We start from the raw sequence: 15,587 nt of genomic DNA on the forward strand, positions 1-15,587 counted from the left end.
GTTAACCGAAGGTTCCCGCCCGTGAGCCGACGAATTTCTTATCGACTAGAAAATTCCCCTTCGGTTAACATATATGAAAATATATTAATTCCGAGGTAGAGCGAATTACATATCAAAAGACATTTGTAGCTCGATATGTGTTAAATACACGAAAGTACTTGGCACTCTGTCTTTTCTTTTTTTTTAAATTTCCCCGTGGCTTTTGCTGGTAAACAAAATCCCGTGCTTATTTTTGTGATTTTATAGATATAATATATATATTATATATATATAGATATACATATATATATATAATATATCTATATAGAGTATATAGATTAGACATGGATGTATGTATGAGCGTGAGAATCTTTGAGCTTTTACAACGACTAGCCTGGGCCAAAACCTTGGTTCAGGGAGGGATTTACGAACCAATATGACGATCATCACCAGAGCTTCGTATTTCCGTAACCCAATATCGTGGGCATAAAAGGCATTCAGTCTGCACATGGAGGATCTGATTGGTCAATTCATGTCCCGTCATTTGTCTTCCGACTGCCAATACGGGGCAACGAATTAGGACTGGGCATGCAATTCCCTCTGGTGGATATATTTTGCTAGTATGCTAAATATAATTAGTATTTGTACTTTGGAAGTCATACTTGTAATAAGCTTCAAGAAAGTGATTTCGCCATATATCTACATTGTTTTACTTGTGATTATAGTTTACTGATGTAGCAGTAAAATTGGGTTTTAACATACCCTTTTCAAATATAGAGGTCATGTGCACTGTTAACTTCAAATTTTTCTTGGGCAACACAAGTTCTGCAGAGTTTTGGCTAATGCATGCAGAATTTAGAGAGACATTTCTTAATACTGACGTTTTTTTAACATTAGTAATTAGCTATACAATAAAATGAAGTGAAATCGTAAGCAGGAGAGAGAAGAGAGAGAGAGAGGCTGAATTTCGTAAAAAGTGTATTCCAAAAATATATGCATATAAACTAAATTGTTTCTCATAGATTAAAATGCATTTTGTTGTGAAATTTATCCGCAAACATCACCTATACATACATACATACACACAAGCACACACACACACACACACACACACACACACACACACATATATATATATATATATATATATATATATATATATAATATGTGTGTGTGATCATCTATATAATTATACATATATATATATATAATATATATATATATATATATATATATATATTTATATATATATATAGATAGATAGAGGGATAGATAGATCGATATATATACTTTTACAGCCCGCATCAATATGACAGAATTTGCAACATTTCACAGTTCGTTTGTCACAGCTCCGATTTCAGTTAGATTGAACGGGAATGCATATTAACTATTTCCCTTGGTGATACTAACTTTCCAATTATATGTTTGTTCACGGGGTTAGTCACACGCTAGAAGGCCATTGGCAGAATCTCCCATAAACATCTGTACGAAGATTAAGTACATCAGTGTAAAAAAAAAAAAAAAAAAAAAAAAAAAAGAGAGAGAGAGAGAGAGAGAGAGAGAGAGAGAGAGAGAGAGAGAGAGAGAGAGAGAGAGAGAATTATCATGTATAAGTGCAAAATGTTATTCTTTCTTGAGAGTCATATGAGGTGCACAATACTTAACGTATAAAAAAAGAAAAAAATCAGTTATCCTAAAGATACAATTACCAGGATTGGATTACTGAGCGAAAAACATACTATATTAACTTGACTACCGTTTTAACTTTCTCGACAAGAAAAGTGAAAGAGGCTCTGCTCAATAAAGTTTCATAAAATGATGTGAAAAGTTGGTTCCAGTTCGTAGACGCCTGAAAGATCGAATGAACATTTATGTGAAAGGGAAAGTGAGGAATTCTGCCACACCTGATATTGTATTGGATTACAGACAGGTTAGACCGTACACAACGTCTGTTTGTCACTTTCATGCAAATGATGAGTATATGAAGCTCATTTACATTAACTTGGGCAAAGGAAAACCTTGTTTTGGTTTGGTGGGTCGTTTCGCGTATTTACATAAGAACCGTTTTCACGCTTGGTTGTCTTCTGTTGTTTGCGCCAAAGTTAAAGATATGAATATTTCACTTTTTTCCCTCACAATTTATAAACTATTTACGCAAATAACTAGAGCCTAAATAAGTTTTATTATATGTTTTTTCTGTCTATTCATCACTCTGTTTTGGTAGATGTTACTTCTATAGTAACTGTTTCATCATAACTGTTTTAATCACATATTTGTGACTAAAATTAAAGATGAACGATAGAGCGGATTTTCATAATGAGTTAATTCCTCGCTTTTGAAAACTCAAACATAAACAAGAAAATATCATGATAGTTTCCTGTATCTATCTATTCGTGAATGAATATTGGTTGAGAACAGTAGAAAAAAAATTCCTAAGCTTATTATAGACTTTATAATGAAAATTCGGCGGAAATTAATGGTAGAACCAAATGCCGAGAAGCTGGGGATCTTAGAAGGGGAAAGTGTTTCTGAGACTAGTAACGTCGAGGGGAAATTTGCACAGTGCTCTCATAAGGGGAGAAGAAACAAAGCTACTCAAACTGGACGCTGAAAAAGGGGAGAATAAAAGAAGCTGCAATGAAATATTAACAGCAAAAATGGAGGGGAGGATCCGAGCGCTCTTACAAGACGAAATAAGAGAGGAAAAGTTTCACTGAGGTTCCCTTTTACAGGTAAAAGTTGTCATCCTGAATAAAGGGCAGCTTAAGGAATTTCTGGTCCATAATGGAAGCTATGATAAAATTCCCATCCCGCCTTTTCTTTCTAATGGTGGGAGTCGGGTAATATGTAAACTTTCCAAAGGCCGATTTACTGTTGATTTGTTGTTGAATTTAGCTATGCAGATTCAGCCTTGGTTTCTGGTGTTTATTTGTATATTTTCGCTGAAAATACATGTATATTACTCTCTCATTTTTCACTCTGTCCTCCCTATGTACGTTATCAGACTATGCTGTAGCCTCTTAAAAAATTAAACACAATTCTTATTTTAACCTGACAAGAAATGAAAGCATAGAAGATTGAAGGTGTACCTGATAATATATAGTTTTAAGATATCTGCGTGTAATAAAATCATAATTTAATAACAGTAAGAAACATAATAAAAGGACATAACGACTTCAGTGCAAATGACGTAAATGCAGATACATAATTCATGTTAATAAAAGAATGAAAGCAGACACCAAATGTAAAAAGAAAGAAAGAGAAAACTCGTTTCCTTTCCTCAGCCTCCACCTAATTTACGTCAATGTGGCTAAGATGAAGAAAAAGAGGAATGTAAAATTCATTTACAAAATGAAAGAAGTCTCGGAGATTCGTGTAAAACGGAATCAAAAGAGTAAAAGTGGTGCCAAATTGGAGGAAGAGAGCGAAGGAGAGCGAGAAAGAGACTCATTCAGAGCCTGTATTTAGGAACATGCCGCCAAAGGAGTGAGAGTCAGACTGAGGCATGACGATGGAAATGGATGATATCTTCTTCCGTCTCGGGAGGCAGGACAGTAGTCGGTCAAGATTAGGTTGTTATCTTTTTTTTAGGTCATTTCCACTGCCCTTCAGTGACATTTTCCGCGTAACTCTTACCCTCTCGCTCATTCTGAAACGATATATATATATATATATAATATATATATATATATATATATATATATATATATATATATATATATATATATGTATGTAGTATATATTGCATATATATAGTATGTATATGTATATACGTATATAAACACATAATAAGTGTAAAGGGTTCGAGAAGCTAAGTGGGCATTGTGGTCTTTACAATCAGATATCACGCACACTATATATACACACATATATATATGTATATTATATATATATATATGTATATATTATATATATATATATATATATAATATATATATATATATATAAAGGAAAATAACACAAAGATACAAAGATTAAACCGCGGGAAGGCCGGTCGCACCATTCGCCGGGTAAATGATTACATAAGAACTTGTAAATTATATGCACAATAAACTGGGAGGAAACATATCCGTTAATCTGACGTGTAGTTAATGACCAAACATATTACAACGTGTTCTACCATCTAGCTTTTCATCTTTTACACTATACCTTTTCCCGTAAAATGTATGTATGTATATATACATATATGTATAAATATATATATATATATATATATATATATATATATAATATATATATATATATATATATATCATAGCAGCATTCCCCGCATTTCGCAAGTTCATAAACCTGCTATAAATACATGAAGTATATGATTGTATACATGACGTATTGAAATTTCGTGTGTTTTAAAACAACGCAAGATGAAGCGACACTAATATATTTAGATATGTTTTTCCTTGTTTTTGAACATCATACTTTGCCGGTTAAATATTTTAAGTCATTTTTAAAATGAGGAAACTCAAGCATCCGATGATACACTTTCGCGGGAAACCGGCTAATTTTTAGGCTAGATTTTCATCACCAAAACTTAGTCAAGGCCGCCCGGCCCGGCCCCCTCCCCCCCCCCCTTCCCCCTTCCCCCCCCCTCCCATATCTGTCACGTTTCCTATTTTAAAAAAATCATAAACTACAAAGATGGGGTGACAAAACCAAGACAATAATGACACTCGCATACGATCGAATTCCAAATATATTTACGTATATACGTACACATACACGCACATACATACATACATACATACACGCACATTATATATATATATATATATATATATATATATATATATATATATAGTGTGTGTGTGTGTGTGTGTGTCTGTGTCTGTGTGTGCGTAGATATATATATATATATATATATATATATATATATATATATATATATATATATATATATATATATATATGTGTGTGTGTGTTGTATATATATATATATATATATGTATATATATATATATATAGTATATATATATATATGTATATAGTATATATATATATATATATATATATATATATATATATATTATATATATATATATATATATATATATATATATTCACATATATACACCTTTTCGCTTCCATCTACCTGTCGTATATACTATAGGTTTTTTGCAATGGCTACCGTTGTCACAAGCATAATAAAAGAAAATTGTAAGGTGGTGTTGGTGGGAGGCTACAGACGGATTTTATGGAAGGCTAAGTTCACTTTAAAATGAACTTTTCCCTTTTGAAATAGATGTATGAACGAGAGGATTTAGCTTGGCGCAAGTCAGCAGAAGCCATGTCCCATTTACCTTTGGTTTTAGGATGTCAGGTGAGCCAAAAAGCTCCTTAAAGACAAGTCCAGTCACCAACGGCTGGATTTATCAACTCGATTCATCAACCTCAGGATTACCAACGCCACAGCCTTGCGCAAACGCAGTCATTTTACGCACACATATATTCTTTCATATATATATATTATATATATATATATATATATATATATATATATATATATATATATATAAAAGCGAATACCACAGGATTGATATTTGCCTGTCATTTTCCTGTGGTATTCGCTTATATAATGAAGTCACGTGTATCTACTATGATTCTTTAACCATATTTATGTATATGTACAATATATAAGCATATATACATATATATAATATATTATATATATATATATATATATATATATATATTTAGACAGATAGATAGATAGATAGTTAGATAGATAGTTAGATATATAGATATTTTACATACAAATACAAACAAATTGTTTATCAGTATGAAATATTTACTTCGTCCGCTTTTGAATAAAGCAATATTTTAATTTATTTTCGGATGAATAATATTAAAATAGATTTTCTTAAGATAATAGTCATCTTGGGTAAGTCACAAAAACTGATGAAATTGGGTGTGAAAGATATCTTTTTGTTTACTATGTTGTACAACAAAGGTTGTTTAAATGACAGTACTTTCCAGTAAACTAATCATATATAAACTACTAAGATTTGATGACGACCTTGCTGTTACTCCTGAAACAGAATTAAAAGTCGCTGTAATGCAAACGCTTTTAGCACGACCCGGACATTCTGTTCTTGGCATTGCTTCCGTGCAACAAATCAGGCGCTTTAATGAAAATGACGAAATTATTATTTGTCGAGTCTTCTCTGCATACTTAATGAAAAAAGTTGTGCCTCGACGAGGCAAATTGCTCAGCCATGCAATAACTTGCTTTTGAAATATTCCTCGGCGTCCAACGAAAGTGAAATGGGCTGGTTAACCCCGCCGATGAATGAATACAAAAGGCGAAGAAAGGAAGAAATGGTCGGAGATGAAGATTATTAGCCAAGAGAAAAGTTTGTTGCGAAGCGCATGAAAATGTGTATAATACAATTGAAATTCCTTAAAGTTTTAATGTCTTTTAATTGCTTTTCTTGAACTGGTGAGAACAATTCGAGGGGAGAGATTGAATTTTTATCTCGTGCGAGTTTTATAAGTGAGTGTGCTTAATTAAACTTGCAGGTTTTTTGGTTGTTGTTTATAGAGAGAGAGAGACAAAAACATCATCCATTCCCTGATGTCAATTAACAGTGAATTTTTTTCTTCATGCTTATATGATTAAATTATTGAAATATTAATGAATTTTTTATTCGATATATCTTTTTTTCACACTGAATCCTACAATAATTGCTGAGGAATCAAGCCAATATTGACGGATCACTTGTAAAAAAGATAAATAAATACCTTTAATGGACAACTACTCGCATATTATTTATTAAAAAAAATGGGCTTCAAAAGCATTTTATGGGGCATCATTATATTTTCGTTTTAGAATCCAAGCTATAAAAGCTGAGATGCACTGATATATATATATATATATATATATATATATATATATAATATATATATATATTATATATATATATATATTATTATATATTGCTACTTTCAAAATGCATGTTTCCCCTCTTTGAAATGTCATGTAGAATTTTACAACATTTTTTCAGATTCCTAAATAGCTTAGAATAGGTTGTTTTAAAATGTGTGTTCAGATTTCGCATTACGTGTTAATAAGAATTCATACTAAAGATACTCGTGATGTTAACACAGACTTTGTTGCTTTTTTCTTCTATTGACACACACACACACACACACACACACACACACAGTATGTGGGCTAATTAGGTTTTGTTTTACCGAACATAACTGAAAAGGCTTTAGATGGTATGCTATATAATTATGATGTGGCCTTTGCTTTGTTTTTCATTAGCTAGTACGCGAAAACCCGTAATGAAATACAGACAATACAGATTACATACAACCATATGAAAAGGAAATAGGTCTACACTCCTTTCTGTGCTTCAACCTTTTATTTTGCCACAAATGCGTTCGCACTGTGCTTGTTTGCAACTGTTTGTATTAGAGGAAGGGTATCTTTTAATTCTTAGGTGATCTAACCGTGAAAAATTGTGATATCTTTTTATTTATCTCCGTGGAAAAAGTGAAACTCCATGCCTCAAGTTCATTAACGAAATTTTTCTGAAAGAGGGTCTTCTTCCGAGATTTTTTATTATAAGAACTAAAATTTTGGCTAAATGTGATGATAGGGTCCTTGCCCCATTTTATCGAAGTTGGCTGTTCCTTGAAGATCATTTGTGCAACTTAAATCATCCTGTATTTGAACTTTCGTTTCAAATGTTAATTGGCATCTGAGTTTGGGAAGTCAATCTCTGTGACAAGTGCGCATATTTCATACACATTTTCCCACCAGGAATATAAGATTCCCGTTCACCTTAGTAATTTTCATAAATTGTATCGCTCTTTGTGAGTTTGCTTTGGATCCTAATTTTGGACATGAATGTTCTTCACATTTGGCAGTGGTTTAGTGGCAGTTTGCATGATTCCCTTGCCATTTATAAGTCTGAATGGCTGGCGCAGCATTTGAATGATTCCCTCGTGGAAAATCTACTGGTGAATACATTGAGATTATCATGGAGAATGTCCTTAATGTGGAGCACTTCCATTGTGCTGTAAGATGATGAAATGAAACTTGGAGGCTTTCACTGAAACATCTTGGATTTTCTAAGTTGTGTTTTCTCAGAGAATTATTTCTTTGTTATGCGAAGATGATTGGAGATTGTCCTCTCCTGCTCTAGAAGCAGCCACACTTTTAAAGTATAGTGTCTCCTAATAACAAATAATATCCATCCACACTGTAAAGATTCCATGAAGATGTGAACATTAAAAATCTTTTGTTAAAGGCACGTAAATGATAATCGTCCTTTTTTCTTGAGTTTTGCATAAAATGCAACTTTTAACTCTTTTTGGAACATTTTCTTGTAACAAATTCAGCAAGTAGTTGTATTTTTAGCCTTCCTGTGCATATTTGAAACATTTCCCAAATAAACGTCAGTGCTAATAAACTTTTATTAATTACTTATTATAATGCTTATAATAAGTAATTTATGATAAAGTGACACTTATATAATGGAAATTCACAATTATATCAGTAAATTATGGTATCTATAAAAGATCAAAACAAAGAACGGCAAAACTAAGGAGGAACACTGGTCAAGTGGTCGAAAGTATTAGTTTTTATCTTTTGTAAACAATATAATTTACTGATATCATTGTGGAGTTTTATTGTACAACAGTTTTTCAAGACATTCTGAATGTATTAGGAAAGGGACATCTGTTATGCTCTCAAGTATTTGTATTTCGTTCGTTCAGTCACAAGGCCAACTTTACAATTCTCTGTCAGCCCTATAAAGTTTAAGCAGTCTTCTTTGCTTTAACTACCTAAATAGGTTTCTCTTTAAAAAAAGCTACGTCAATACCTGTTTTACTGCCTATCTTTCTCGTAATTTTTTTAATTCTTCAATAAAATCATTCATAATGTATCGATTTCACAGTATTGTAGGATTAACTGAAGTTTGGGTAAACGCTTTCTAATAGAAAACCCTTGATTCATTTTTTCAAGATTTACTAAACAAGTCTCTCTCTCTCTCTCTCTCTCTCTCTCTCTCTCTCTCTCTCTCTCTCTCTCTCTAATGCTGATTGGGTGTCTTGTAGGCTTATTTTTCTATTTTACATATCCAAGAGCCCTTACTACCGATTACATTATGAATTGTGAAACATTTTTTAGAATAAACAGCAGTCACAAACCCATATAAAATATGTGTCTTTTTATTTTCTGCACATGATTACATACACACGCATTGTTTCACTTTCCTTCGTGGCTTCTACCTTTATTTATATATTCATCACGTTCCAAATTTTCGTGATTCAGTTACATATATAAATAAATAAATGTATATAGTATATATATATATATATATATATATATAATATATTATATATATATATATATATGAAATGTGTGTGCGCGTGCGCACAGTCACGGTAACGAATTCTCTTAGGATATTTCAAGTGTTACTACTGCCACCGCTTAGCGAGAGATGAGGGCGACCATTGTCGAGATTATATAACATTCTGGATCGTGGTTATCTAACCGAGATTTAGAAGGACATTGTAACTTTCAAATACAGTTTTCCTTTAAAGGAGAGCAGGCCTCTTTAGGGCAGACAAGAGAAGTATATTCCTTTGGCATTCAGATTCTGAAAATATCAAAACCACTTGTCGATTAAAATTAGAATTTAAATCGTAAATAGCAGTACAAATTTAAATAAGTACCCCATTTAAGTAACAAAATTTCATATAATAATGATAGCGATAGTAATATTTTATCTAGTGACAACACCTTACTCGAATATGCTGAAGCGTCCGATATAGTAACAATTATTAATTAACCGAATTCCTGTGCAGGAAATCTGATCATGTGTAGCAACCGCATCTGTGTTCAGCTCGCACCACATACTTCATCTATCTATCGCTTGAGAGAGAGAGAGAGAGAGAGAGAGAGAGAGAGAGAGAGAGAGAGAGAGAGAGAGAGAGAGAGAGAGAGAGAGAGAGAGACCCGCATTGCAGCCTCCCAGCCCACTTCTCCTAACACCTGCTCGACACAATGGCTTGGATTTTGATATTTCTTTTTTACCTCTAGAGAGGAGGAGAAAGACAACGTACTCTCGTAAAGCAATTGCATTTGAAAGGACTGTGTGATGCAGTTACTACAGTAAACGGTTGAATTTTATGAAGCTTTGAAATGTTCAAACTACTCTCATTTTCGCGGTCCATCAGAGTCGATCAGTCTTAGGTTCGGATACCATCATGGAACAATGATTCCAGGCGAAGGTGTCTAATGGTCCAAGATGTCTCGGGTCGGTCAATTACCCTCATGAAAGGATCCCACTTCCTACATCAGTTCCTGATTGTCTATAGTGACGTCGCAAAGGACAGTAAGGGGTTTTCTGTTTGTATATTGTCTGCTCGTTTTGAGATGTATTTTCCTGTATGTAAGTAGTATAAGTGCATCGTGAGTAAGGAATTTTTTCTACTGATTTGCCTCTCCATCCGTTTTGTATCGTTGGTGATTGCATTCCAGGGAAAGAACTAAAGAGAAAGATATGAGATAGACGGTGAGCAGCTCCTTTTAAGTTCCTATTCAGTTTCCTCTCAGCGGCGACACCAGTTTCAATGACAGTAAATCAACGGAAACGGCAACTTGGTGCCTTTATCTAGCCCAGGTCCGAAGAAAACTGAAACCGAGGAAGAAGGTAACAGAATGGGGCTAAACCTCTAATGAAGTGATATTAGCCTCTTGAAGAGTCGGAAGCTATGATGCAGTGAAAACGAATATTTCAGGAGAGTTCCAAAGCTTGGCAGTTTTGAAGACAAAAGCCACTACAGCACGTAGTCTGAGGAATTTACTGTGGCCACCTGAGACTAGTGACTCGCTCTCTCTGAATTCAGCAGAACACCGACTAATATAGGACTTTTTACGAAGATAGAAGAAAAAGAAGAGGGAAGTTACATGCGGCAATCGAAGACATCAGTAACGCTCTTAAAAACATTTGTTTCTGTACAACGCCGATCTCATCCCTTTTTTAGTAACAGGAAGCCTGTATTTGTGTTTTATGGTCCGCCTCGCTTAATCTCCTCCATAATCGCCAAAGCTTCTATTGTTTGAACGCTATTATGGCGAGTCTCTTTCGGAACCATCCTAAAGTTTGCACTTAATTACGTGACCACACATCCCTGGAAACTGTTACATAACCGACGAATTTCATTGGCCCCAATTTAATACGATTATTTACCCCCACGTGCGCTGCGATCCGACAGAATTAACGGATGATAGGCCAAGTGAATAAAGGGGTAAAATATATTCTTCATAAACTCATAATGTTCAAGAACAGAATGTTTAAGCTCTCTACATTTATTCCCGAGGGAAAAAATCAATAAATTCAAACTCCGATATAAGGATTTTTGCGACTCTTACATTCAAAGGAAATATAACTTTGATGGATGTCATTTTAACAACAGCTTCGATGGCTTTTGCAGCATCACTTTTTAGCTTTGTGAGTCACTGACATCAAAGTCAGTTTTATCAAGTACTGTAGAAAAACTATGCAGGTGGTGCTTTCACTCTAACCCACTCTATGGGCATCATTCGTGTTTTACCGCAGATAAAGCTGTTGCCTTATTCCTCTCCTGTTTTGTGTGACTGAACTTTTCGTTCATTTGTGTTTTGAACCATCTCTCTCTCTCTCTCTCTCTCTCTCTCTCTCTCTCTCTCTCTCTCTCTCTCTCTCTAGGTTTAGTCATATTGTTTTCAGTTTCTGAAATTTGCTAGTCCTACAGTGTTTGGAATCTCTCTCTCTCTCTCTCTCTCTCTCTCTCTCTCTCTCTCTCTCTCTCTCTCTCTCTTTCGAATAAGCCAGGGTAGTGCTATACAGTGGTTAGCACACTTCCCCCCCCTCTCTCTCTCTCTCTCTCTCTCTCTCTCTCCTCGTTCGTTTTCGAATAAGCCAGCCTAGTGCTATATAGTGGTTTGCATAGCTGCTCTCTCTCTCTCTCTCTCTCTCTCTGTGTGTGTGTGTGTGTGTGTGTGTGTTGTGTGTCAGTATTCGAGTTGTCCCTCCAAAACTATTCTTTGATGAAGGACGAAAACTTGGCGGCTGGTCGCGAGGAGTACTTCTTGGCTCTTGTACGTGATGAAGTTGAGAAAGAGGCTCGTACTTTCCCACTTGTTTGTGTATTTGCCTGATATACACTTCTTGCTTATAAAGGAAGGACTCTCCGCAACGGTGCTCCTTTTGCAGTCCGAGGACTGCGCTCAGTTTTTTTTGCATCGGTTCACCCTTTTATAAGATTACACGTTCTTGCGTTTCACAGGATTTTACGAGATGAGATTTCTTTGTGAAATGTTATAGGCTCCGGCCATGATTGCTAAACAGATTCAGTGTGGCTTCAAGAATATCATGGTTTATCATACTGCCATTGCATGGCAAAGACTTTTGTATTTCCAGTATTCAAACTTACAGCGGGTCGTATGATAAAACCATATATAATTTGGCATTATGACGCAAGGTATATTTTGAACACCGTATCAAGATGACACCAGGTGAGATGGTGCGGGGAGGATAGTTGAGAGCGCTCCAGAAGACCTAGCAGGCGAGGGATAAGGCCTGTACCAAACGACTACGGAGTGTGTGTTTGTGTGTGTATGATATTGACCAATTCAGTTTATTTCCGACATGGGAATTTTTTTCCCTTGTTACTTTAATTATAATTTAATGATTGGGAACTGTTTTTTTTTCTGTTCCCACCTCAAAACATTCCCGCTAACGTGGAGGCGTCGCAGTGAAGGAATAATGATCATGATCGTATGATTAGACTCTAATTAGGTTCACTTAGTGTGCTCATTAAATTCTTCGGCATTATTTACGAAGGCCGAAACCATCCAAAGTGTGAGAGGTCACCAGGTTATTAATATGATTAAACCAAATTTTTTCATTTTTTTTTTTAAACAAACGGCAGTTGGGTAAAACGCGAGGTGTATCAAAATACTCATATCGGAGAAATGATAAATCTGACACAAAAGAAGTCCTCGCCAATGACTCCGTGGTCAGTCCTATATTTTGCGCTACATTTTCTCCTGAATTTCAGGGGGAGTGGTTGGAATTAACTTTCATCATTACATGTTACGTTTCATGTCCCCGTACATTTCAAAAAATAATTAACATATTTCCGTCTCGGTATTACATGTTCCGTAACTTCTGTTCCATATTCAGTTGGTGTCAAGAGGATGAACAGAATTCAGTCTAGTTAACAGATCTCACTGTCGTTAATGGTATTTTTCCTTTCTGTTTAGGGTTTGTTTGTTTTGTTTGTTTGTATGGTGTTTTTACGTTGCATGGAACCAGTGGTTATTCAGCAACGGGACCAACGGCTTTACGTGACTTCCGAACCACGTCGAGAGTGAACTTCTATCACCAGAAATACACATCTCTCACTCCTCAATGGAATGGCCGAGAATCGAACCCGCGACCACCGAGGTGAGAAGCAAACACCAAACCAACCACGCCACTCAGGCGCTTTCCGTTTAGGGTCGCTTTTTGAACTGAATTTCAATGCCATCAGTCTTTTATTCGACTCGTTTTTATCATCTGCTAAAACGAATGTTGAAATTAACTCGATAAAAACACCCAACGAGACCTTTACAGAAACATTAGTACACTTGATATAAATGCATTAGTTCTTTTCTTTTGATCTGTTTCATATTTTCCAAAAGATTATTCGTTATTAAATTATTTTTCTAAAGCTGAGAGATAATTTTTTGCTTATGACACAAAAAAATGAATTTTATTACAAAGCTTTCATAACTCTACTAGAGAGTCACCAGAGAGTATAATGCTATAGTATTTTTCCCGTTATTGTGTGCTTGTAAATTAGGGGATAGTTATTAATTTCTAAAACACTGTTTCATGTGTACATAGTTCAGTTTTCTTCTGTATGTGTTAATTAATTTCCCTAGATAATATGATAATAATTCAAGCGTGCATAATTTCACATAATTATAAAGCTGGGGTTTTCAAGAAGCGTTCTCCAGGCTGTACTACTTTCTATTTGAGGACCTCGCATAGTTCCTCAATGTGTTCACGTTTTCCAGTAGTTTGAAAAAAAATTATTCTCGTAAAACCTCATTTATTCCCAGTTATTGGAAGGCGTTATCCAGCAGAAATAGAAATAATAATAATAATAATAATCATAATAAACTAATAATAATAATAATAAATAATAATAATAATAATAATTAATAATAATAATAATAATAATGTGTGGCGCCGTGGAGGAGTGGGTTAGGTCTTCAATAGACTTAAGTCAAGTTAAGCAGCATTGGGGCTGGTCAGTCGTTGGATGGGTGACCGCTCTCCTCGGCGTTGATTACTTGGGAAAGGATCTTTACCATAATTTCCTCAGTCTACTCAGCTGTAAATGAGTCCCTATCCTGATGGGGTAGGGTCCAGCTATGGGTTAAATAGCAAAACTCAGCAATGATGGAAAGAAATGAAGGAATAAACGACAACGACGTAAATGGAACCTCTGGCAACAGAGGAGCCTCGTCCGGCAACCAGGTATTCAACCCAATTGTAGGGGAAGACGGTCAGGTACTTGGAGGTCGTCATCCAGCAACTGATCACCACAACGACAGTAATCAACAGCCTGAGATTGGAGCTACAGAGGCAAAAAGGAAGAAATGGACAAGAGAAGAAAATAAGGAAATATGGAGATGCTACATCAGAAGGAAATATGGAGATGCTACATCAGAAGCAACCCGACGGAGAGAGGATATAGAAGAAGATTGGTCAACATCTGGAATGAGAGGAATAACACCCCCCAAACAGAGCAGAGGCTGGCAGACCAAGTAAGGAACATAAAGAAAAAGAACTGGCTCTCCCCAACAGAAAGAGAAGAATTGGAAAGGGAAATGTCACACGACAACGAATTACACGAAGACGAACTGAGAGACGATGCCACAGAAGACGACAGGGAGGATGAGGTATCAAACAACGACACACGAAGAAACACCGACGAAGTAACAGAGAGGACGGAATGGGTAGAAAAGATTAGACAATGGATGGAGTCAGATACAGAGAGAACAAAGATCCCCTCCATGAAAGCCTACAACACCAAGAAATTAAGGGAGAAAACAAGTGAGGTCAATGAAATAATGGCCTAATACACACCACCAGTATCACAGAAACAAATAACTTGACATATGCAGGAGCAAGATTAGTAGCAGAACTGATGGGGATTCGAACACCAACACCACCGTCACAACCAACCCAACAGAAACCAAAACAGCAACCTCCTTGGAAAAGGCGCCTGGAAAAGCAAATCATGGTGATGAGATCTGACTTGAGTAAACTGAAAGAGATGGCAGAAAAAAGGCTAAGAAGCAAGAAAACAAGGGAGGAACTCAACGAGAAATACAAAGTACAAGAGAGGGGACTAAACAACACAATAGAAGATGTAAAACAGAGGCTTAAGGCCAAAGCACACAAGATCCAACGGTACATGAACAGGAATAAGGGATACCAACAGAACAAACTATTCGGAACCAACCAGAAAAGACTATACAGCCAACTAAGAGGGGTAGACAACCACCAAGAAATTCCTGAAGCCGAACCAAGTAAGAGACTCTGGGAAAACAT

The 15,587-nt window shown here is 35.4% G+C and overlaps 1 protein-coding gene and 1 long non-coding RNA gene across 13 annotated transcripts in view; one reads left to right on the plus strand and one right to left on the minus strand.

Moving 5' to 3' along the window:
• The window catches only part of LOC135217423 (uncharacterized), a 625,282-nt gene that overhangs the window by 523,445 nt on the left and 86,250 nt on the right, over positions 1–15,587 (plus strand). The gene's annotated exons all lie outside the window — the stretch shown is intronic.
• The window catches only part of LOC135217422 (mucin-2-like), a 463,906-nt gene that overhangs the window by 126,215 nt on the left and 322,104 nt on the right, over positions 1–15,587 (minus strand). The gene's annotated exons all lie outside the window — the stretch shown is intronic.

The sequence above is a fragment of the Macrobrachium nipponense genome, chromosome 7, assembly GCF_015104395.2.
Source record: "Macrobrachium nipponense isolate FS-2020 chromosome 7, ASM1510439v2, whole genome shotgun sequence".
In the NCBI taxonomy this organism is placed as follows: domain Eukaryota; kingdom Metazoa; phylum Arthropoda; class Malacostraca; order Decapoda; family Palaemonidae; genus Macrobrachium; species Macrobrachium nipponense.